The sequence below is a fragment of the Delphinus delphis genome, chromosome 12, assembly GCF_949987515.2.
Source record: "Delphinus delphis chromosome 12, mDelDel1.2, whole genome shotgun sequence".
NCBI classification, from domain to species: domain Eukaryota; kingdom Metazoa; phylum Chordata; class Mammalia; order Artiodactyla; family Delphinidae; genus Delphinus; species Delphinus delphis.
The window spans coordinates 9,393,069-9,418,212 of NC_082694.2; the positions used below are offsets into that span (position 1 = coordinate 9,393,069).

The 25,144-nt window shown below is 53.1% G+C and overlaps 1 protein-coding gene across 5 annotated transcripts in view; it reads right to left on the bottom strand.

Annotated features, from left to right (window-relative positions):
* INPP4A (inositol polyphosphate-4-phosphatase type I A) overlaps window positions 1–24,456 on the bottom strand; it is a 147,830-nt gene extending 123,374 nt beyond the window's left edge. For all 5 annotated transcript variants that reach the window (XR_009521500.1, XM_060027305.1, XM_060027303.1 and 2 more), the window contains exon 1: window positions 24,090–24,456. The gene's annotated coding sequence lies outside the window, so the exon portion shown is untranslated. The remainder of the gene's footprint in view (window positions 1–24,089) is intronic.
* Between the last annotated feature and the right edge of the window lie 688 nt (window positions 24,457–25,144).

Sequence of the window (25,144 nt, forward strand, 5' to 3'; positions counted from 1 at the left end):
CTTCCCACAGAGCCGATACGGGCAGTGAGGTGTCAGGGACCACACGAGGTTTCACCGACAGAGCAGAAGGTGCGCGCGGGCCTTCATCTCACGGAGGTGGGGAAGGAGGCCCGCGCCCGAGTCTGGTTTTGGACACGTGCAGTCGGAGATGCTTCCTGTCAGGAAGGCAGTGGCTAGAAGGGCCCAGAATCCAGGCGAGACGTGTGGACTGGGTGAGTGTGTTTCGGAGTCGCCAGCCTGTAAGTGATGAGTGAAGCGCCAGCAAAGCGAGCAGAGAAGAGCAGAGGTCCCGGGACGAGGCCCCGGCAATGCCAGGAGGAGAAATCAGCCAAGGAGGGAGACAGGAGGGCGACCCCGAGGGAGGGGTGCTGGGGACCGAGGGGAGAGGCTTCAAGGACGGGGGGGTGACGCGCTGATGCTGACAAGCGATGGGAGGCTGAGAGGCGATGGGAGGCTGAGAGGCCGGGCGAACGGTGCAGACGCTGGCTGGTGAGTCTACAGGAGTGCTGGCTTCCGCAGTACCTTGGAGGCAAGGCCAGTAGCCGCAAGCGGGGTGCGGTGAGGTTGAGGAGAAAGTGTGAAATCATGGTCCAGGGCAGGGATCCACAAACTGCGGCCCCAGGGCCCAGTCCTGCCCACTGTTTGCTTTTGTAAAATAAAGTTTTATTGGAACACGGCCACATCCGTTTGCTTGCCTACTGCCCTTGACCATTTTTGCGCTACAACAGCAGAGTTCAGTGGTGCTGTGACAGGACTGGCCCCAAATGTTCACTCTCTGGCCCTTCTCAGGAAAAGCTGGCTGACCCCTGGTCTAGGATGGTGGGGAACCAGGTTCTGGGTGCCAAATGGTCCCAGTCACGCTGCGGCCATGAATTCCGAAACCCGCCAACGTGGTCGTGGGTTCTCCAGCCACATCCCACCATGTTGAGAAGCAGCCGTAACCAGGACTGTGGTTTTACCAAGTGACAAGGAGGCCCTCTGCCACCGGCCCTTCCGTATCAGACAACCAGCCACTCCTGCCACGAGCCCCCAGCGCCCAGCAGAGCCCGCCGTGCTCGGCACATCCTCACCTACTTTCGCAGCCTCCGAGAGGTGGGGAGGGCTGGGGCTCGGTGCTGAAGAGGATTCAGCTATGCGTGGATTCAAAACAGACTGGTTCCGTTCAAAAGCCCAAGTTCTAAACCTCTGGGGCCCGGCACGCTCCACCCCGGCTGCAACTTAGAATCACCACGTGGAAAAGGTGACAAATGTCAATGCTGGCTGGCTCCACCCCCCACTCCTTTACTGGCCTCCGGCGGAGGTAAGGGGGTGGAAAGCAGGCCTCCCTGCGCCTCAAAAGCCCCCGGTGAGTGTAATACGCGGCCAGGGCGGGGGACCTCCCATCACTGCTCTGCTTCCCTCCCTAACTCCACACCCACCCCAACAGTTCCTCTTCCCAAGAATTCCCACGTCTGTCCTGTCACGAAGCCTCCTTCTCTGCGTCCCAGAGAGGCCTCAGGAGGCATCCGCCCAGCCTCCCAGGCGGCGAGTCCCCAGTGACCGGGGTCTGCAGTGATGAGGTCTCCCCGGCCTTCGACGCCCAGCCATGAGCTCTGCGTCTGGTCTCAGCTGAACTAGGTCCCCTTGCGAACCCAGGAGACTTCAGTCCTGCACCATCCAGACTGTGGCATTTCACCTTTACGAACTGAAGTCTCGCTGGGTTCAGGACCAAGACCATGAAAAGAGAGACGCCACAGGTCTTCAGAGCAGAGATGTGAGCCGCCGGCCTCTCACTGCACAGAACTGACTCCGGTTTGGGTTTTATTCCCCTTCCTTCCTTCCTTCCTTTTCCCTCCCTGGCGGCACCTTTACATTTTCTGTTTCCTTTACTGAGACATCAAAATTGGGGTTTCTAAGGCTCTCACCTCCTTACTGTCCAGCCTCAAAATTTTACTATTATCTCACTTACTTAAGAGTTACCACGTGTTACATTGGTTCATGGTCTCACTGCATTAGAAAATAAACAAAGCGCTATCCCTGATGAAAAGTTTTAAATCTCAGTTCTAGAATTCCACAAAGGTGAAGGTAAACTATGGGCAGTTCAACCAACAGGTTGCTTTCCAAAAGCCCATGTATAAGTTACTTGGAACCGAGAGAATATTTCTCTTCATATAAAATCACCATTAAGACGGGACTTAAGATTCCAAGCTAAGCGGCAAATGTCTATTTAACAGGTTTGTTCTTTTGCCAATTTAAAATAAGAAAAATGTTATAATAATACAAGAAAATCAAGTGTGGGTTTACATGTGCATCTAAATGCAAGAAAATCAAATGTGAGTGTATGTGTGGGGATATAGGCAAAAATGCTGTTACTTCAGGAAGAGAAGCTTTACATCAAGTCCACAGAAGTGAGTCCACGGGGCTGAGAAGAGCCTAGAATTCTGCTCACTGCCAAGGGGGGGGACGCTGATGATTCTGGGTCTCCCCTCCAAGCCACCGCCCCACGTGGGACAGCACTGCTGGCAGGTCTCAGGTTTAACCGCTAAAACAGGGAAGGGCAAGGAGAACGGAGCTACACAGGTGGAGAGGCCAAGTTCACAGAGTGGGGAACAGTAAACAGACAAGGGGGGAGGAGGGGTGTACGAGGCATCCGCGGTGAGTATACACAGGGTTGTGAGACAAGGATTAGAGAGAGAGAGATGGGAATAAGACTGTGGGTCCCTATCAGAAAGGATGCAGGAGGACACTGTCACCTGCTGCCACCCCAGTCACCCCGTGAGTTTGGTGGCTGGTCTATCACCGGGCTAGGCCTACCTGGCGTAACTTTGTGAGGGGCTTTGTGGACAGAAAGACCTGTGAGTCCTGCTCTGCCACTGACCACTGGGCAGCCTCACTTCTCTGCGCCCCAGTTCTCTCACCTGCAAAATGGGAGGACAGACGCGTGTGATTCAGGGCGTATGAGAGGAAGCCGTGCACGGCAGCCAGCGCTCGGCAAGGCTCCAGGAGGGCGGGTGGCTCATGAAATCAGTGACAGGGGACGTGCGTCACCCGTCTTGAGCCGACAGGCCCTGGCGCACAGCAAGTGCTCAGTAAGGTCAGCGTAAGAAAGCTAACAACACAAGGTCCCTTCCTGCGCAGCTGGGAGAGGAGGGAAGACTCGGCGAGGTGGGCAGGGGCCGGCCTGGGCCTGGAGCCAGGGAGTCAGAGGGAGACCAGAGCCCGGAGGCCAAGCAGCTGTCCACCTGAGGGCTGGGCAGAGGCCAGGCCTACACCGGGAGGAGAAACCCCAGGCCCAACCCGAGCGGGGGCTCAGTGTAGAGAGGGATAGCAAGCAGGCCCACTCCCTGGGGACGGAGGTAACTGGGTCTAGTCAGTCACCAGGGACCTGAAAGCCATCAAGTGCGGGACTTCGGGGACTCATGACCAGCCACTGAGGGGACTTCAAGGACCTACAACAAGCAACTGAGGGGTCTTGGGGACCCACAGCCAGCCACCAAGGTGGGGGAGAAAAGGAAGATGAGCTGAAGATACAGATAACTGACTCAATTCTGGTCTCCCTCTGACTCCGTGGCTCCAGGTTCGGGAACAGGGACCGCCATGAATTTATTATTATTTTTTAATTATTTTTTATACAGCAGGCTCTTATTAGTTATCTTTTTATACATATTAGTGTATATGTCAATCCCAATCTTCCAATTCATCCCACCACCACCCCCCTCCCCCTGGACCACCATGAATTTTCATGTTATTTATACTATGTAAGTATAAATAAATATGTAATAGAGGCATATCTATTCATCTTCAAATCAAAGACGACTTCTCTCAGTCCACAATCGGGAAATGACCTTTTAGACGTCTGTCCTCCGGCTCCCCTCCCCCCAGGGCAGGAGTGGTAGGTGTTGTCTGCTATTCTTTCCCTTTCGCCCCCTTGACATCCTGGCACAGGTAGGCATTCAATAAATGTTTGTCACATCAATGAGCCAATTATTTGCACAAATCCCAATTATTTGCACAAATCCCACTATTTCTTCCGGGTATTAACACAATCCCTCCTTCATGTCACCTGGCCTTGCTCATGTGACTTCTCCTTGCTGGGACCAGGAACTCACACTGAACAAGGACCCCTCACACAGACCCTTGCTGGGCCATTTCACCCAGGTGATACCATCTGACCCTCAGGCTGTTCTGTCCTCAATTCACAGATGAGGACAACGAGACTGCCCAGGGCCACCTGGCCACAGTGAAACGAACTCACTCATCAACAAACGTGCCCCTAGCGAGGTGCCGCACAGGCCCCTGATCCGAAGCTCTTACTTTTCCAAACCAGTGTAACACAGGAAGACGACTTATCTGTTCATTGAGTACATGTCCAGCAAATGGCCCTCCTGCAGGTCCAGGAGGAGGACGAACTGTGGCCGCCTAACAGCCTCAGCTGTGCCAAGCCTGGGCTTCCTCACTCTGTCTGCTGTGTCGGGCGGTGCCCTCCTCACCAGGCTGCTGCGCCACGTGGGAGGCCAAATAGTGCCCCCCGCAAAGATGTCCACGTTCTAAGCCCTGCAACCTGTGAGTGTTATTTACATGGCACGGACTTTGCAGATGTGATTAAGTTGAGGATATTGAGGTAAGAAGCTATCCTGAAATATATGGTGGACCCTAAATCCCCATAAATGTCCCGAGAAAAAGGATGCTGAGGAAGATTTCAGACGGAAGAGAAGAAAGCCATGTGACGGAAGCAGAGGGAGGCACAGTCACAGAGAAGCAGCTACACAGCTGGCGCTGGATGGAGGAGGGGGCCGTGAGCCAAGGAAAGCCGGCTACCATCTGGACAAGGCAAGAAATGGATTCTCCTCTGCAGCTACCATGGCCCTGCTGATACCCTAATTCTGGCCCTGTGACGCTAATTTGGACTTCTAGCCTCTGGAACTGTAAGAGAAAGAAATTTCTTTTGTTTTAAGCCGCCAGGTTCGTAAGAATGTGTGACAGCCGTCCTAGGAAACTGATACAGGGGATGAAGTGGGAAGTATGAGCGAAGCCAGCAGAACAGGGCCCGGCACACAGCAGGAGTTCGAGAACCTCAATTCGTGAAGGACGGTTCCTGCCACCTCCCTGGACCATGAGCCAGTCCTTCAAGCTATGCAAAAGAGCTACAGCCTTATGCTGCAGTGAGCCTGCTGACATTTAAAAACCTCCTTCACATATACTGTCTCTCTTGATTCTGTCTCAAGAGGGAGTTTCCAAGGCTGCCCAAACTCTTAGCTCATCCTACATAAAAATACAACTTTGCCACAGGCATTTGTCTTAAACACCCAGTACAATAACTCAGCTATTCCACGGGCGGCCTTTGCTGACCTCTCACAGAGGACCTCAGGCATCGTGAGCTGTGATCAGGGCCTCCTAACCTTGGATAAACACAGCAGAAGCGCTCCTCTCAGCCACAGGCCCTGCAGCTGCCAAAGGAGGGGCTGGAGGCAGGTCCCCAATGTGGGTGGGCCCCGAGAGCCCTGCCCTGCGGACCCGGGAGAAGGGCCAGCTGGGCCAGCAAAGGACCGGGTGGTTAACATCTGGCCCTCTGTCCCCTTCTCTCCATCTCTTCAGCCCTGGCTCTGCGGCCCCACTCTCGGTTTTCCTTCTTGAGGGGTGGGTCCCAGTGTTGAAACACACGATGTGCAATAATCCCACTTCCTCTGGCGCCGGCAGCTGCCCTCCGGGCTCTGCGCGGATGAGGCCCGGATCCTGGAGGCGCCTCTGCCCTCCCCCTGCCCCCATGCAGGGGCCCCGCCACTCTGTCTCCAGCCTGCGTGAGATCTGAAGACCATCCCTCTCTCACAGGCCGCGAGCAGCCCGCCACAAAGGGCTCAAGGCGGAGCCTCGAAATCTCAAGGGTGTCTTAATGAAAAAAATGAACAGAAAGAGGAAGCCCATTGGCTTCCTGAGAGCAGCCCTCTGAGCTGTCTTCTTTGCACCCGTTCTCGTCTGACCTTCTGCACGGGTGCAAGGGCTGGGCTCACTCATGGGAGACATGTGCCCTGGGCTCCTGACAAGACACCACCAGGGCAGACAGGGGACAGCAGCATGTCAGGACCGAGCCAGGGCAGAAGGAGGCGCCCCTCGGCGCTCCTCAGCCTGGCAGACCCCAGGGGCTCAGGCCTAACGTCCGCGCACCCCTCACTCCCCTCGGAGGGCTCACAGCTCGGCCCTGTCCTGCAAGACCCCACCTGGGTCTTGTGCGCAGCCTCCCAGACACACTCCTGGGACGGCCCTGAGGGGTTATCACCGCGTCCTGCTCCCTGGAGCACCCCTGGGCCGTGCGGCCACGTTCCCCCCTCCTTGTGCCTGAAACCTCGTACGGGAGGGAACGTGAGCAGGCAGGTAGGTGTCAGCAGCCTCCGCCAGCCCACCTCCCGGGCCTGAAGGGGGGCCTCGCAGACGTCCCTGCCCACACGCACCCACTCCAGTGGCGAACTGCCAGGGCCGCCTGGCAGACTCAGAAGCTGACGACGACCACCCAACATGACTCCGAGTCGTCCGCATGTACAGTGCCCGTGTCCGGATCGTTCCCTTCCCTTCCAGACACACAGCGTGATGGTGGGAGCGGCTGACACCCTGGGAGGGCACAGCCAGGACCAGCGTCAGCCCACCACCACAGCTGGAAATCGGCTCGATTCCCCAGGCGCTGTGCAGTCCCGGGCCCGGCTGTCAGAGACGTCCCTCCAGAGCCTCTTGTAGCACCTGCTGCTCAGCCCTGCAGGGCCAGGCAGAGGAGTGCCCCTCAGAGCCACAGTTCTTTTTTTTTTTTTTTAATTTATTTATTTTTGGCTGAGTTGGGTCTTTGTTACTGCGCGTGGGCTTTCTCTAGTTGTGGCGAGCAGGGGCTACTCTTCGTTGCGGTGTGCGGGCTTCTCATTGCGGTGGCTTCTCTTGTTGCGGAACACAGGCTCTAGGCGCGCGGGCTTCACTAGTCGTGGCTCGCGGGCTCTAGAGCACATCCTCAGTAGCTGTGGCGCACAGGCTTAGCTGCTCCGCGGCATGTGGGATCTTCCCCGACCAGGGCTCGAACCCGCTCCCCTGCGTTGGCAGGTGGATTCTTAACCGCTGCGCCGCCAGGGAAGCCCGGAGAGCCACTGTTCTTGAAGCTGAGGTCCAGGTAGCCTTGACCAGCCTCGTTCAGGATGCTACAGACCCGTTTGAAAAGTCTGTGTGTGACTAGAAGGCGATAATTCTAAAAAGCGTATCTTACAAATAATATCTAAGCAAGAAATAGTTACAGGCCAGGTGAGAATAGGAGGAAATGCGGAGGAATGTTCAAACCTCATCTAAGTCCATGCTCTCCTTCCAGCCAGGGTGATACTCCATCCACCCCTCAGAACAGGGTGGGGCAGTAACCACACTCGTGCCAAGCACGGGCTGGAAAGTGCCCACCACGCATCAAGAGAGATCTGCTTAAAGAATCTACAGTACAGCCTGGCAGGGTGACCCGGTGCAGCTGGGCCAAACAAAGAGAAACTATGTTCCCACGTGCAGAGAGTACCAGGATACAGTCAGGGCATAAGGGGAGGCCCCAGAGAGCATGGAGCGCGACAGCACCGGTGCAATAAAAAGGTAAACGTGAACATATGTACACATAAAACATACACATACTTGGCTGACTTGTACACAGAATACCTAGGGAAGAATACATGAGAAGCACATGGCATTGGTGGCTCCAGGGAAGGGATCTGGGTGGCTGGGGGATGGGGCAGGAGGCAGACTTTATCACATATCCTGCTGAACCTTATAATTTCTGAACCACGGAAGTGAACGCCTATTGGAACACATAACACAGGATGTCATCCCATTTGTCTAATCGAGCTAAGAGCAGGCAGGTTTCGAGGACTCGCACCAAGTGACATTAGTGCAAGGATGGGGGACTTGAGGGGGCCGTACTCTGGGGCACTGTCACCCCAGCAGGTGGGGGAATGGAGGAGGGGGCCGTGCCGGTTTCTGGCAGTGACCCCCATCACCCCTCTAGCATCAGCACCCCTCGCTCTCTGCCTTCACTTCCCTCCTCCCCAACTGGACGCCTTCGTCCATGTCTTCCACCGACTATGTCACTGCAGTATATGGCACAGGGACACGTATGCTCCGAGTCCCAGAGCCCCAGAATCTTGGAGACCGAGCGTGCCTTAGCGGACGCAAGCCAAGCCCTGTTCCTGTAATCGCTCACTACCAAAGCCCCCTCCCCGGCCTCTGGCCAACGGGCTCGACCATGTTTCATGGCAGCTCCGCGCCCACTGCACAGAGACCCCACGAGATCCTAGGGAGAGCGTGACGGTGGAGAACGGGGGGCCACCAAAGCAGCGGCTTGGCTGTTTCATCGCAGGGAGAGGATCCTGAGACGCTGTATCCACTTCTAGGAACACATATCTCTGGGGCTCTGCATACCCCGGTGCTTCGTCTCTCTCACAGCCCAGTTTTCACAGGCCGTTTAGAATATTCTTCCCTGGTGCTGGTTTCATTTCTGTCATTTCAGAGACACGGCTTCACTGCCACCACTGCAGGATCTGGGGACATCCTGCCTGTGGTTGGGCACTTCGGCCACCCAGCATCAGGCCCCAGGGCTGGGCAGGGCTCAGGGAGCTGTGGTGCCCACACCTGCTGGCCCAGCCCTGAGTGGAGACCAGGAAGCCAATTTTGGCCCACGAACCTGATTACTGCACAGGGGTGGTCATAAGAACACTGCAATCTAAGGACCTTCTCAGACCACAGAAGACTAGGAGTTGCTTTTGTCATGTAAAATGATAATAATGATTCAATCAATCAATCAATCAACCAAACAACCAATAAGATACAAACAAAACAGAATTTAAAAGTCTGATAAGGGACTTCCCTGGTGGTCCAGTGGTTAAGACTCCACGCTCCCAATGCAGGGGGCCCGGGTTCAATCCCTGGTCAGGGAACTAGATCCCACGTGCATGCCACAACTAAGAAGTCCATATGCTGCAACTAAAAGATCCTGCGTGCCGCAACTAAAGATCCCACGTGCTACAACGAAGAGCCGGCACAGCCAAAATAAATAAATATTAAAAAAAAACAACTCTGGGGCTTCCCTGGTGGCACAGTGGTTGAGAGTCCACCTGCTGATGCAGGGGACACGGGTTCGTGCCCCGGTCCGGGAAGATCCCACATGCTGCGGAGCGGCTGGGCCCGTGAGCCATGGCCGCTGGGCCTGCGCGTCCGGAGCCTGTACTCCGCAACGGGAGAGGCCACAACAGTAAGAGGCCCGCGTACCGCAAAAAAAACGAAAAAAACAACTCTGAAGAAACTCCGGGGTGGGATGAATGATGTCCCAAATCTTGAGCCAGTCCCGCCCCTCCTGAGCCCCCTTCCTGACGTGTTACCCCATCCTGCCCACACTTCTCTCCTGAGCCCCCCAGCTCGAGACACCACCCCCAGCCTTGACACAAAACTCATCTTTCCGTGAAGCCCTGTGATTCCCCGCAAGGCCCAGGAGAGGAGGAGGCCCCCCTTCCTGTGCGCCCTATCCTCCCGGCTTCTCTAAAGTCCCTAGGATTCCACTCACAACCCTGTGCATGTGCAAACAGAATTCCTCTTTTAGGTTCACTAAATTTAGGAAGCAAACATCCAGGCTGACCAAGCCCTGAGGTGTGGCTCCTTCCTCCCAGAGGGGCAGAAGAGCCTTAGGTTCCAGCCAGCGGGGTGAGGAGCGTGCGCTGAGGACACTTCAGGTGCAGGGGGACAAGCTGACGGGCTTGGTTTCACCTTGAGAACTTAACTGGGACGACCACGGGCTCTGGGCTCACCTCCCTTTCTTAAGTTAGACTGAACCCCAACTTGATATCCAGGTAACAGGCTATGTTCCCAGGAGAGCCTGAGGCGTTCCTTTCACTTCTGACAATGGCGTAGTAGCTTTTTTCTTTCGTTCATTCAACAAACATTGATTACACACCGATTCTGTGCCAGGCACTGTAGGATGCTCTTGGGAATAGAAAACTGAGCTATTGTCCCTGCCCTGAAGGACACTGATGTCTTAGGACACCCCAGATCTGCTGTGATCACTGGGCATGTCCCTTGAGAACAATCTTCACACTGGTGAACACCACGTGGGACATGACATCCCCATAAAATGCAGTAAAGCAAAAGTGCACCTCTTAAGCAATTCCTCCAGACCCTTAAGGAGTTACTGTTAAGGAACTACACACCAGGAAGGAGAGGGTGAGGGGACCTCCCGACCATGGGGCTCAGGGGACCCAGCCACTCAGCACTCCCCACACCAGCTCTTCAAGGTGCCCAGAGTAGATTAGCTTACTTTGATGCTGTTTTTCCTCTTAGCTGCCCAGCACTCACCCGCCTCATCTGAACCACAGTTGCCTACACGCCGTTAAAGTGACCATGCCACCCACCCTCTCTCAGGCCACTCAACCTGGGGGGCAGGGGGTGGCAGAGAGACCCACACCAGGCACTCAGGGTATCTAGTTCCCCAGCATCAAGGGTCAGTCCCTGACCAAGGACCATATCCTGCGCCCCCATGGGTGCTCCCTTCACACTTCAGTGTCTCTGGGCCTGTGCTGTTGCCGTCTGGAACTCAGATGTTCCCCGAGTGCCACTATGTCCCCGGCAAGGGTTACCAGGCCGGGGGCCACACGACCTGTGCTGACAGCCCCCTCCCACAGGCAGCAGTGCTTTCCAGGACTCCGGCCTCCTCCACCCTCCTCTCCCCCAGCCCACCCCATGACAGCGCCTGCCCCTTCAACAGGGGGAGACGAAACACGTTAATCAGAACCACCTGCCTCCAGCAGGGCCTCACTTTCTGCATTCACACTGCATACTTAGGGTGTCCCAGCAGTCTTTGTTTCCTCTGAAAAACACATGCAGCCTCTGGTCACCGGGGCACCTGTGGAATGGGAAGGCAAGTCGCAAATAACACAGGGACGGGCACACCCGTGACAGGAAGGAAAGGTAGTTCGATGAAGTTCGACGGTCACCTCCCGCAAGCAAAATATTTCACCCACAAACATGGAAAAACAAATTATGTTTCTACTGAGAAAGAACTGGACAGCAAAACAATCTGGGAGACCAGCACCGGCTCAGGCAGCGGAGATGCTGGGGTGAGAGGAAAGATGCCCGGTTCATCCACTGCCTGCGGAGCTGCCCCCGGGAGAGAAGACAAGAAAGGGTCTTGGGGTGGTCCTTGCCTTTTTTAAAAGGCGAAGTTAAGAAGTCTTCGGAGGCCAGGAAAAGCTGTTATTACACATGAGCAGATTTTCATCGTTAGCTTTGGAAACACAAAAGGAAGTTCCTGATTTCAGGAGCATGAATTCAGGGAGTGTTTCTGGTAAAGATGCTTGAATACGTGCACATCCAGACCCCGAGCCCCCAGGGATTCCACTCAACCAGAAAGTAATGCGCGGCCCTTCCAGAAGCTCAACTTCCGGGGGCTACTGCCTCCTTGCAGGGGGGTGGGGAGGGGGAGGGGCGCGTGGGCATGCACACGCACGCACAGTGAGCGTGTATACACGTGTGCAAGCGGCAGGCGTAAGTGCACGCCTGACTGGCGTGTGAGCACACGAGAGGTGTGAGGCACGTGCTGCACACAGGCGTTGGACTGGGGTGGGGGGAAGGTGACGGGAGCAGCTGGCCTGGCCAGCTTCACCCAGATGTGCAGCAGACACACGCTACGCCCAGCGGCTGGTGGCACAGGGAGGGCCCCAGGCTCCTCTTATTCCTGGGTCTGCCGTCCGACCATCCGAGAGGCTTTGAGTGTAGGCACTGCTCGCACATATATCCTTCTTAAAATGCAAATGCCTCGAAGAGCAGAACACAGTCGATTTCGCTGACACCTAGCGTTATGGGATCCCTTTCATCGGACAGAGAGCGAGGCACTTGGGATCACCCTTCTGCAAGGAAAAGCAGAATGAGGAGGGAAAGAGGCAGGAGAGATACAAGCAGACCCAGGCGTCTCTCAACTCCGCTGGCGAGGCCGGCCCTCCCCCAACCCTCTGGGGAGGGGGCATGTCCGTGGCAGGCTCAGGGCGAGGATGGCTCTGGAAAGAGAAACTCTCTGCCTCTCCCAGGCCCTCCCACTCCAGGCCTCTTCCCACTCAGGGCATCTCGCCCACTGGCCCTCGCCTGGATCTCACACTCTGCCCGAAATCCCCACGCCCAGGCAGCCCTTGCCTTCTGAACACACCCATGGGTCCAGAAACCCCGAGGGAGCAACTGGGGAAAAGCAACTCCAGTCTGCGGAGCTCAGCACTGGCCCTGAGAACTCAGATTAGACTTCTACCATTTCTGTTCTTTAAATGAGGAAGTGGAGGCACAAAAGGAACAGTGACGTCTTTCAGGCTCGAGTATGAAGGCCCATGTGGAAGTGAGAAAGGTCTTAGGCCCTTGAGTTTTTAGCTAGACGCCCGTGCCTGGTTTTGCCAACACTTTCCCAACAAGCACAAAAACTCATCTTCCAAAACAGATAACAACTTGCAGGCAAGACACAGCTAGTTGTGCCTCCGATGTCCATTCTTCCCTTCCTCCTTAGAAACAGGCCCAGGACCCTGACTCGGTTGGCATGGGGTTGCGTGCCTCCTTGGCATCTAGGTGTGGCCAGGGGTTCAGCTCTTGCCAACAAGATACAAGGACAGAGCTCGACGAGGAGTTCTCAGGAAGTTTGCCTTCCTGCGGCCTGGTGTCTGGAACGCCCACGAGCTCGGTATACCTCTAGCCGCCGTCCTGGACGTGAGGCCTGGGCTTAGGGATGGTAGGACACAAGCTCTGATTGCCCACCTCCAGACCTCAGTAGATAAAGAGAAATAAATGCCTACTTTAACTAAGCCTCTTTTCCTTCCGATTTGTTCTGTTACACACGACCAGGTGTTAATCCTAACAACTTTACCATTTCTCACTTATATCCAATGGTGGAGAACGCCACCATCCTGGAATGCTGAGAGCTGGGGATAAGGAAGGATACTATTTTAGATTTAAGTTCATTAACAGTCCCATTTTCCCCGAAAGAGGCCTTTAAACAAAGCATTCTCAAATTTACCCTGGGCTCCAGGCTAGGGTGAGTACATTCTCACAAGACCCTATAAGCATAAGAAGATTCACTTCGTTATAGAGTTATTTCATAAAACAGTTCCTTCCTAACGCAGTCAACACTTATAATCCTAAAAAAGCTACAACCAATCCTACTTCCAGGCCTGCCCCACTACCAAGCTCAGAAAGACTTAAAATACTGAATTCCTGTTTACTGCCCCAAACATTTAATAGCTTGGCTTGCATATTCAGTCCAGACAAATCTAGGTTATGAGGTAAAAATAGCCCCTTTTTATTCATTACAGTTAGTCCACTAAACTAGGTTCACAGTCTAAGCCATGGGCTGCTGGCTGCCATGACAAACACTGGTACAACCCTTAAGAGTTTAGGGAACAGCCAACCTACGGGTCTCTAACACTGGTCAGACCCTGTCACGTCCAGTTCCAAGGAATGATACAGCAATTTATGGCCCTGGAATTTGATCGTGTCTCATCTAATCCTGTTTGAAATGAGTCACACCCACTACAGCTTAGAACCCTCTTGGCCACAGAAGGTGCTGAGGCTGCGCTGGCTGCTGCGACGAGGAACGAACCTGCACACTAGACGGCGTGACCTGATGCCCTGAGAGCACACGGGGTCACAGCCCGATCGGCAAGTCCCCAGTGCAAAAGGCTTATGTTGTCCCAGGCCAGGAACTGATGGAGATTAATTTTAAAACCCGGAGCTTCTTAACCAAGATGGCGGTACGACTGTCACGGAAGCATTCTTTCTCTTTGAGCCAGTGAAACAACCCTGCACAAGGCCCCTGCTTCCCAATCCATCTGCTGGCTTTTCTTCTGTCCTTGACCAACGAGGTGAATACCTAGCTTGGTAAAGATATTTGACTAATTAAAGAATGATTAAGTAATTAAGTTGACTCAAAATGCAAAGATCATCCTCCCTCTGCTGAAGTTATTCAAAATATCATAACAGCTCGAAGGCACCTATAATGATAATCACAAAACACGTGTCTTGAGAAATCACACGCAGAACACCAACTATTTCCAAGATTATTTTTGCTATCAAGACACGTTCCTGTTCTCACGGGCTCAATGGCATTTCAAGGAGACACACAAGGGCTTCCCCGGTGGCGCAGTGGTTGGGAGTCCACCTGCCAATGCAGGGGATACGGGTTCGTGCCCCGGTCCGGGAAGATCCCACATGCCGTGGAGCGGCTGGGCCCGTGAGCCGTGGCCGCTGAGCCTGCGCGTCCAGAGCCTGTGCTCCGCAACGGGAGAGGCCACAGCAATGAGAGGCCCGCGTACCACAAAAAAAAAAAAAAAAAAAAAAAAGGTCAGGGATGGCTAAAAAGAAATAAAATAGGTCAAAAACAGAGTAAAAAGGAGGTCAGAGAGACGTAAGTGGAGAAGTCAGGGAAGGATGTCAAGCTGCCAGAGAGAATCCAGAGCTGAACCAGACAATAACTGTGCATAAATTATCAAGGCAAAATATCAGAGAGTAGAGTGGTCTCCATCAGTCCATGGAGAATGACAAGGATCTGGGCTTCAACATAGAGTGCAGTTGTACTGGGGGACTTCCTGCAAAGAGCCTCAGAGTCGGGGTGTGGGGATGGAGCACAGGTGGAGGAGCCAGGGGCGGCACCGGATGCTCTACTTGGACCAGGAAGAGTTTGGTCTGCATGGTACACAGGGAGCGTCCATCTCCACGGACACGCCCGGGGTCCTCCAGCATCTCTGACACGAAGCTTCTCCATTCTGGAAAGCTGCTGCTGAGTCACTACAGAGCGGAGGGAAAGTGAAAGAGCACGAGGCAGGAGGTGGGCTTCCAAGGCCACAGACTCCAGAAGCACTTCCCTAAATAGACTTCATGTATGTCTGTGTCTGAGCCTGAGGCCCACCAAACCAAGCACACACAAGACTTCGCCCATGCAGCCCTCAGGCACCATCACAGTTCCACTGCGATGCAGGATTGGGGGCCAAGGGGGCAGGAATGCAGGGACTGACCTTCACTAGATGAACAAGGAAGGAGAAGGTAACACTCAGGCCCGACTTCCCCAAATCACCTGCAAGCCGGGGGTAAAACCCAAACGCGCCTTCCTCCTCCCCCAGGTGGGCCTGTCGACCAGCAGGGTGTTTCCGCAAGGTCAACCCACTCACCCACCACTCCTCTTCCAAGCCAGAGCAGTAACAACGCGTGGAAGATTCTGGGGCACCTTGAGGCTGCTTGGCACACGCTCCACCAATGACTCCATTTTACTGGCCATCTGATCAGCACCCAATCAGGCAATGCGATCATACGGTTTAACGTGTGTTTACGCAGAACACAGTCGAAGCAATGACTAAGAAATGTGAAAATACTTACCATTCCACTGCACACAATCACAAGTTTCTATGTGCTTTAGAGAAAAAAAAAAGTGTCAGTAGAAGACAGCTGGGTCAGTGGCCACCTGACTAAACATCTATGAGCCCAGGCCACTCTCACTTCCCTCTTCTGCCCACATCCTTCTCCTCTGACCTTTGCCGGCAGTCCCCTACCTCTCAAAATCTCCTTCTTCTGCAGCATTTCCCTTTAGAGGTGCCCTGGGAAGGACTGAGAGATGGGATGCACTCTAGCCTTTTGAATACACTTTTTAGAACAGGGCACAGTAGGAAAAAGGGTAATCGAGACTGCAAAGTCGAGAGGGGAAACGCCGGACCTCCTGCGAGACGGTACCTTCCCTGGACCGGCACTGGTCCAGAGCTGCAGTGCCCAGACCTCTCCTGCTTGTATCAATACTATTTAATCCACACAGCACCCGCCCCCATCCCCGCGAGCCAGGCACCTTCCGCATTTTACACATGAGAAAGCTGACTCAGGTTCTTGTCCAGCACTTTCTCTTCCCACAATCCAACTTGCCCCCCTCAAAAAACAGACACTGACACCCCGAAGCCATTACTGCGTATGCTTTGTGACACAAACCAGACTAACCCCGGCGTGAAACAATGCATATCACCCCGTCCCAACGGCAGCCAGGGCGACGTGGGAGCTGTCCTGTCACTGCTCACAGGCAACAGTGGGGCCAGCCTCCAAACAAGCCAGACGCAGACACCTGTCCACATCTGTCTCCACCTCTACCCCCTTTCCCCGCCCTCCCTCTGTAGGTCACCATATGCTGATCCGCCCTGTCAGAAGGATGGGTCAGGCGTCCAGAGTCACATTTTAAACCTCTGAAAAGTCGACACACTCCCTGCCACGGCCTCCCCAGTCTCAGAGTGGCCAGGCTGAGGACCCCCAACAGCTTCGGGAGGATCTGGCCCAGGTGGTCAAACACCACAAACAGTAAACCAGAGTGAGACCAGGAAGTTCAGACCCCTCCCTGCTGTCCTTGGGGCTCCAGCTCCACTCCCCCGGCCCACACCGCTAAAAGGCCCTTCTCATTTCCCATCCGTGGCTCTCCACCTGGAGTAAGCCACGCACCCACCCCCCCCGAGGCCCCCTCCCCGGCAAAAGACCCCGTGTCCGTCCGTACACGTCCAGCGGAGCCCCCTCCTCCCCGTGCTCAACCCTCGGATTTAATACTTTTTGAAAAAAACCCACAGGAAGAAAAAATCACACCGTGACAATACCCACACACACACGTGCAAGTCACTACCTGTGGGATCAAAAAATGCTTACCCTCCCTGTAGGAAATATACTTGGATATTTTCTATTTTATTTCAAAAACATTTTTAATGCCGGTTACAATCTCAAATTGATGTCACAAACCACTGCCGTCTGAAGACACTATCCTGGACCCTCCCCAGGCCCCCTCCCCCTGGGCTGCCCTTCCTTCCTGGGCCGTCAGCACCGATGCAGAGGCGCTCAGCGTGAGGCTCCCATACATCACTTTTGTGTATTAGGATGAACCTTGAAAGCCGTGCAAAGTCAAGAAAATCTAGAAATACCTCGGCTCCCTAGTTCCAGGAAAGGTCTGGAACAGTGGGCTAGTCTGATCCCACGAATCACACCATGGAGGCGGCTGTTTTACTCCACCCGAGCGTGAAGGTGAGGCTGTGCCTCCGAAAGGGGACGATAAAGCAGGTCGCACCCCACTGCCATTATAAATAGTCCCTGAGGCTGCAGCCCCTCCAGGCCCGTTCCTTCCGCGTTCCCCAAGCCCCTCCTAACGGCACTGCTCCCTGTTTCTTCCTAATTGAGTGAGAAGTAGCAGCAGGTGCAAACCCCACACACCTGAACACGCTTAGGAAAGTGAGCCAGCAGGGCCCGCGCACCCCATCCCCACTGGGCCAGAGAGAGAAGCTGGGGCCGGCGCTCCCAACGCGGCCCCCTTCAGTGCCGAGTCCTGCAGGGAGGGCATGGGCCCCGCTCAGAGGGGCTGGAGAGACTGCGGGCACGGGAGCTGGGACACTCAGCTGGGCCCATACACTGCGGCAGGGGGCCAAGGAGGGCAAAGCCGCCCACAGGCTCCTTAAACGCTCTGCACGCCCCTCGGCTGACACTGTGGGCTGACCTCCCAACTTTTCCCTCCCGTCCGCCTGTTCTGGGAACTGTCCTCTCTGGATTCGGAAGCACCAGCTCCATACCCAGCTGAGGAGTGGGGGGGGGTCTTGATTAGACTAAGGGAGCAATTCTCAAACTGGACCCTGCATCAGAATCACCTGGAAGGCTTGTTTCGCAACAGATCGCTGGGCCCCAACCCAGAGTTTCTGAGTCAGTCGGTTGGTTGGGGCCTGAGACTGCGTTTTGGACAAGTCTCAGGTGGTGCTGATGCGGCGGGTCTGGGGGCCACATTCGGAGGAGCGCTCCTAAGTCAGCCGGCCCACAGCCTCCTGTTCTGGGTCCGGGGAGGCCACATGATGCTCACTGCTCCCACAGACCGGAGGGAGGACAGGCAGACCCTGTGGCTGGGGACTGGCTGGCATGTCTCCTTCACGCAGTCTCGCTGACGCTAAGGACCATCTCATAACTGCGGGGACGCTGACCCTGGGATGAAGCATCTAGGTCCTCGATGAAACTTCAAAACTGCTGCTAGAGTAGGACTCCAGGTCTGTGAGACAGTAAACGTCCTCATTGCTGACTTGGCAGCCAAAAGCACCCCAACTGACCCGCCCCATAATCCATAACCCCAGGGAGACTCCTGAACTGGGTATCCTCATTTCCTAACAGGACCTGTTCTCTCAGAAACACGCACCTGCCTAAATGCATTTCTTTTGCTCTCCCAGAATATGCACACCAAGGTCATCCGTCTTGAAAGCTCTAATTCATGGGTTAGAGAATGCACCACTTGAAATGCAAGCAACACAGGACAGGGAAGGAAAGGAGTTCCACATCTTGGAGTGAGTTTTATCAGGCAGCTACTGTAACAGCCGCTGATGCCAGACATTCAAGGGCACTGGTGGAGGCATGGGGCAGGGAGCAGGGAGGGAGGCCGGGGGTTTCAGGAGACCTCAGAGTCCTGCCTGCAAGCATAAGAGAAGGGGCGCTGCAGGGGCTCGAGGTCAGGGAAAGAATAGGTGTCTGAGGGACAGGCTCTGAGGAAGGGAGCTGAGGGGAGCTGGTCGCTTGGCCCCTCCAGTGGTCCCCTCCCCTCCTCCTGGAGGCTAGAGGACACCTGTCTGTTCTCCTGACCCCATTCCAGAAAATGGACACCTCCTCTTTATCCCCAGAGCATGCCCCTCCCCACCAGATACTGCCTGCCTCTGAGACCCTCCCAGGTGACCCCCACTGAGCAGACCGCACACGGAAAGGCCTGCAGTGTCTCAGCTGTCCCAGGTCAGCAGCTGTGGGCAGAGAGGAAGGGCCAACTGGGCTAGCTGGCAGGCCCATGACAGGGCACAAACAAGGTCTGCAGAGAGAGGATACAAGCACACAGCACCCAGGGGCCCTGGGTTCCCATTTCCCGGCCGGGTCATGACAAAAGGGATGGTTAAGAGATTAAACCCAACCAGAAGAGGCTGCGCTAGTTCCACGCGGCCTCCCACACGTGCTTTCCATATAGACTCATCCTAAGGTACATCCCCTGGGTTTTCAGCAGGCATCAGGCGCCATTGCACACACCTGACGTGTATTAACTCATTCGAGCCCCCAGCAAAGCCTCTGGGTTTGCTGCTGCCATCAGCCCAGTTTTGCGGGTGAGAAAAACAGGCACAGAAAGATGAAGCCACTCGCCCAAAGTCACACAGCCAGTTGGAGACCTACAGGAAGTTTGACTGCAGAGTCCACAATAGCTCCAGGAATAAAACAGATGGTTTTGAGAGATGTGTATGTTCACCAAGCAGGACTGAGTAAAAAAGCCCTTTACTGAGACAGAAATTGTTGATACTGAGGACTCCAGGTAACTGATTTTCACATCCATGCTGACACATAAAGCATTCATTTCAAAATCCTGTGAAGGAAGCTACCTAATTTCGTGGAGACGGCACTAGATCCAGACAGACCCGGGTCTGAATCCCGGTTCAACCACTTACAATCACTCCCAGGTGGTGCCTTAATCATGCCTCGCCTCAGCCACCCCCTCAACACCACTGGTCTTCTCCCGGGACCTTGCTGAGAACGCATATGGACGCTTGGCCCAGGGCCTGGAACGTAGGGGTGCTCAGATATGTTAGTTTCCTTCTCCTTTAGGATGAAAAATGCATCACCCTTAAAGGAGACATCAAAGGCTGCTGAGAATAAAGTCCGAAGTTATAGTACCTTCCACAACCCGGCAAGATAACCTCATAAGAAAAAATGGTCAAAAGGTATGAACAGGCTATTCACAGAAGCTAAAATATGAACTGGCAAGAAAAGGTTTTCAATATTTTTGGTAATTTGGGAAATGTAATTTAAAAAGTAGTGTCTTCTTTATCCATTAGATTGGCAAAAATTAACAAGATTTATACTCTTCAGTTCAGTGTTGGCCAAATTAAAGGGAAAAAGGCAATTCCACACACTGACGAATGCACAGAGTGATAAAGCTTCTTGGAAGGGGTGAGGGGGCGATGTGGCAAAGCTATCCATTTAATATTACTCTTTAACCCAGAAATTCTACTTCGAGGGATCCAGGAGACTGAAATATTTGTGTTGACAATGACGTGGTTCACAGATTCCCCACTATTTTTAGAGCAGAATATTGGAAACAACCTAAAAGTCCATCAATAAAGGACAGTTAAGGAAATAACAGTACACCCACACTCTGGAATACAGACCAAACTTTTCATGTCAGTGCATATAGCTCCTCAGGACATAGCATTAAATTTAAAAAGTAAAGCAGAGAAAATTTTGTATGACGTGTCTCCACTTATGTCTACAATGAGAACACCTGTCCACTGAAAAGGCCTGGAAGCAGCAAGGAGCACACCTAGCTCCCAGATCTGGGTTTTTCAGTATCATTCTCCACTAAAATGAACTTGGACTCTTTGGAGAAATGGCTGATTCCAGGGCTGGAAAGTACAAGCTGAGTCTTGGAGGTTTTGTGCCAGAAAGTAAAGAAGTCCTCAAAGATGATGAGAACACATCAAAAGGACAGGAGGGCCAGCTGGAAGGGGCTTCTGCAGGCCAAGTCTGGGACAATTTAAGCAGAAAAGTGGGTAATGAGCATAACAAACTATAATCTATTGTATAAAGCAGGAATTCATTCATGAGGGCGGAGACATGGTTAAACCAAAGAGTAAATGAGGGAGAAAGTAAAGTTCTTCCTTTTAGTACAATTCCAACTGATAAGCATAGAAAGAAACATGGAATTAGAAAATCACCATCTGTCAACTATCGTAACTGATCTGGGTAAGCATCATCAATGGATTCTTAAACTAGTGGGTGAAAGTATGAGGAGTAACAGTATATTTACAGTCTCAAGTGATCTTACTATGAGATACATATTAACAACAAAGGGAAAAACGGTAACTTTCTGTGAGGGAATCTGACAGGCAGGATCTTAATGAAGTGATGACAGGACCAGTGAATGGGACTAATCAACAGCATATGCCTCCCACCGTGAGACACGCTAAGACGGCTGCAGCACCGCCCCGTGCCACACCTGCCAAAAGTGCATCATATGAATCTAGGCAGGAGGAAACCACGGGCAAACCCAAGGGGAGGGACATTATCCAAAACACAGGCAGTTGTCTTCAAAGATGTCAATGTCAAAGTCATGAAATACAAAGACAGATTCAGGAACTGTTCCAGATTAAAGGAGACTAAAGAGACAGGATGGTTTAAGGCACCACAGAATCTTGGATTTCCTTTTGCTCTAAAGTGGCCTACTGGCGAGATCTGAAAAAGACCTGTAGATTAAATAATAGCGTTGCATCAACATTTAATTTCCTGATTTCTAATAATCATGCTGTTGTTTTGTAAGAGAATGTCCTTGTTTTTATGAAATACACAATAAAGTATTTAGCAGTAAAGGTGTATCAAGTCTGCAACTTAACATTAAACATTTCAGAGAAAAGTAATCACACACACACACAAATATGAGAGAGGATAAACCAAATGTCAACATTCGGAGAATCTGGGTAAAGGATATCTTGGAACTCTTTGGATTATTCTTTCAACTTTTCAGTGAATCTGAAATACTATATTTTTTTAAAAAAATTTTTAAGAGAGCAAGGTATGCATATGCATAGAAAAATACAGGTCAATTCCTGGGGATTAAGTTCACAATGGTATTTTCCTTAAAAGCACAGAGAGACAAAATGAAGCAGGCCTACCCTGGTGTTACTACTGGTCTCCCTAGAATATGCTGTCCTCACAGAGCTTCTGTTCCAGGACACTGGAAAAAGCTGTTTTGAAGGATCTCTCAAGACTAGCTCGTTAACCAAGTTCCACAGAAGCAGCAACAACATAATCAAGGCTTCTTCACTGCAAATTTGTGCTATTTTTCCCTCAGTGAAAGCCACAGCATCCTGACACTGTGCGTAGCTGATGATGCTACAGGACCCTTCCTGGAATACATAATCTCTAAAGAAGTTTTTCATAAGAAACCAGGATAAAACAGTCTTGGTCCAAAGTCTCCCCCTCTACTGTGTCTTACTGGATTCTTGAAATGTTAAGCCATGGGATGGGGATCAGTTTGTCCCACACACCCTTTTGCTTCCATTCCTCTGGTGCCCTTGCAGATTTGCTGGCTGAGGAGAATGCTCCCAGGCAGGCAGCTGGCTAACGGGACTTGAATGGTCAATAGTTCTATCATACACAACCTGTCTCTCTAGAGCTTTACAGCTTACAACCTCTTATGTATATTATTTGATTTCATCCTTCCCTTAAACTGATTTTTTTTTTTTTTTTTACTTACTAATGGCATTAAGTCTAACAGCAATACAACAAAATATACAGTTTCCAAAAACAATGAGTTATAATGTCTACCCTTGACTTTGCGTCTAGCTGGGAGGCAGGAATTGCACCTGAGCAGACAAACACTCTGAGACAGCATAAGCCTAATGAAAAATAGTTGGATAAGTAAACCGGCTAGTGGAATTAGTACAACTAATTCTACCACTGAGCTCAGTAGAAATACAGCCCTCCTTTCTCTTTGTATTTTTCCAGCATTTATTCCTTTAAGCCCTGTCTTCAGGGCAAACCCTCCTTGTAAATGTAACTCTGGCTTGTTGTTACAGAGGCTTGTTTGCAAGACACCACAGGGAACCAGGCCTTGTGGGCTCCAGTTCGCACGCAACGCCGCCCCCCACCCCCCACCCCCGGACAGCATCGCGGTCTCCTGACACCAGCCCTCCAACACAGCAACCACACTGACCTTCCCACACAGGCACCATCATCTCAACTTTCTTCAAAGAAACCAGTGAACTGACTCTTCCAGAAGTAAACATTTCAGCAAAGGACCCCCCAAACAAAGGCCCTAGCCTAAATCCAAAGACAAAATTCCTGTTAAAGAAAACCTGTTTTCAATCAAAGAAAAATTAGGCTTAATTCTAGGACAATCTATAGTTAGCCTATGTGCACTTACCAATGCCAACAGCATCTAGATTCCAAAACAAACTCAGCAAAGTAGGTTCTGTTCTCACCTTCCAGAGATGAGAAAATTGAGAACCAGAGTTAGCAACTGGCAGATTCAAGATTCACATCCAAGTCAGCCTGTTCGCTCTCCAACCCCACTGCCCACAGTCCGCCCCATCCACTGTGAACAGAGATGAATCAGGCAGAATCTCACTGCAACATTCAAACTGCCACCCCGCCTCCTACTCCCTCGGTTTAGATGCCCCTTTAAGGGGCAGGTGGCAAATCAAATTCGACTCTTCTGCAGCCTCTCAACACAAAACCCATTAAGTGGCAAAGCAAAAACACAAGAAGATGGGCTTTACAACCGCCTATACTTTTTTCTTATCCAGAGGAATATTTTTTTATGATCTGTCATTAGGGATGAAGTCGGGGCAGGAGGAATACATGATTATGTAATGTCACAGGGCAGGCAACAAGGGGAGGGAGAGCCGAGCCCATCACCGCTCCCTTCGCCCACAAACACGTAAATTAACCGTTGACGTTTTGAGTGTTTCAATCTCCTGTGGCCTACACATTCATGATTGGCTTTTCAGGAGACAGTCACAAACCCCTGCAGATTTCCCAGGCCTCAATTCATTGACTAGCAGAGCCATAAAGAAAGAAAATATCAAAAGCAAAGATGCCAGAACTGTTGTCGGGGACGGTGGGCCGGCAGAAAAGGGAAGAGTTTGGGAGGATGGGGGCCTACACCGAGGTGTATGTTTATTTTTACCCGGTTCTGTTTACACCCGAAACACCCCGAGGCCTCAGCGTCTGGAGTCACTAGATCCAGCCCTGGAGACGCACCAAGCAGGCGCCGCGACCTGGCCTCGGGGGCGCCACGTCCCGCATCCCGGCTCCCCGCCGCCCGCTACCCTCAGCCCGAGGCGGCCCGGGGCGTCATCCTGCTAGGGCTCGCCGGGGTCTGATCATTCTCCGAAGACGCCACCACCAGGGAACCGCTAGCTGTACGATTTCCATGACAACCGCCGGCGCCTTCCGCGTCCGGCGCGCCGGGTATCGGGATGCGCGCCGCGCCCCGCCGCTCCCCGCTCCGCCCGAGGAGCATCCAGGTCCCCGGTGGCTCCCGGCCGCCGCGTCGTCCCCGGCCCGGCCCGGCCAGGCCCACCTACCTGGCGCGTCCCGGCCCGCGGCGCCCGCGCCCTGCCGTCCCGCCGTCCTCGGTCCCGCCGGGCCGCGCGCCCGAGCCCCGCAGCAGCAACGCCGCCACTAGGTCGCAAAGTCGTGGGCTGCAGCCGGGCTCCAGGTGCTCGTCCTCTTGTCCGGGTCCGCGGCGCCCACCCCAGCCGCGAACCTGCCGCCAGCGCTTCAGCCCCAAACCCGCCGCCCAGGCTGCTGCTGCTGCTACTGCTGCCGCTGCTGCTGCCGCCGCCGCTCAGGAGGCCACGCCGGCCCCGCCCCGGCCCCGCCCCCTCGCCGCGCATGCGCGCTCCACGAGCCCCGGTCTGGGCCGACCCCACCCGGCCGGTCCTCCTCCGCGGCTGCTCACGCAGACTTCTCTCGGCTTCCTGCAAGACCAGCTCTCAGCTGTGATCGAATCGCCTGCAAGGAGTTCTTGAACTTCTGCACTTTAATTGGACGATGGCATTTTCGCCCTCACAAATACTGAGGCTTGGAGGCCCCGACGCATCCCTGAGGAAGAAGACTCCTGAAGAGTCGCGACCCGGGAACCGCTCCGGCCGTTTGCCCTCCGGTGAGCGCGCTCCCCGGGTGCGGACTACGCAGTCCCCTGGCGAAGTTTAGGAAACTGAACATTCAGCCCAGAAACAAGCAAAAATTAAAATCATACTTTGAAGAAACAGATAAGCAAGAAGACAGAGACTGCTAACATCCTTCCAGATTGTCCTGGCATACTGTATAAATATACATTTACAGACTCTCACCAAATACGAGCTCCTTACACCTCTCTCCCAAAGTTCTATTTTTCCATGGCGGGGGCGCGGGAGGATGTGAAATAGAAGAGTCAGAAGTTTTGGAAGAAAAATCACTTTAATATAACCTTAAACCTTAATATTTCTGCTTGAGCAAGGGTAATACTGGACTGAATATAAACATTAATCTTCATCTTTAAATTTTGTCAGAAAAAAAATTCTTAAAAATTCTTGAATGAGAACTAATTTAATTCAATAAACCAGAATCCTTCTCAGCTGGCCCTCACATCCCTCAG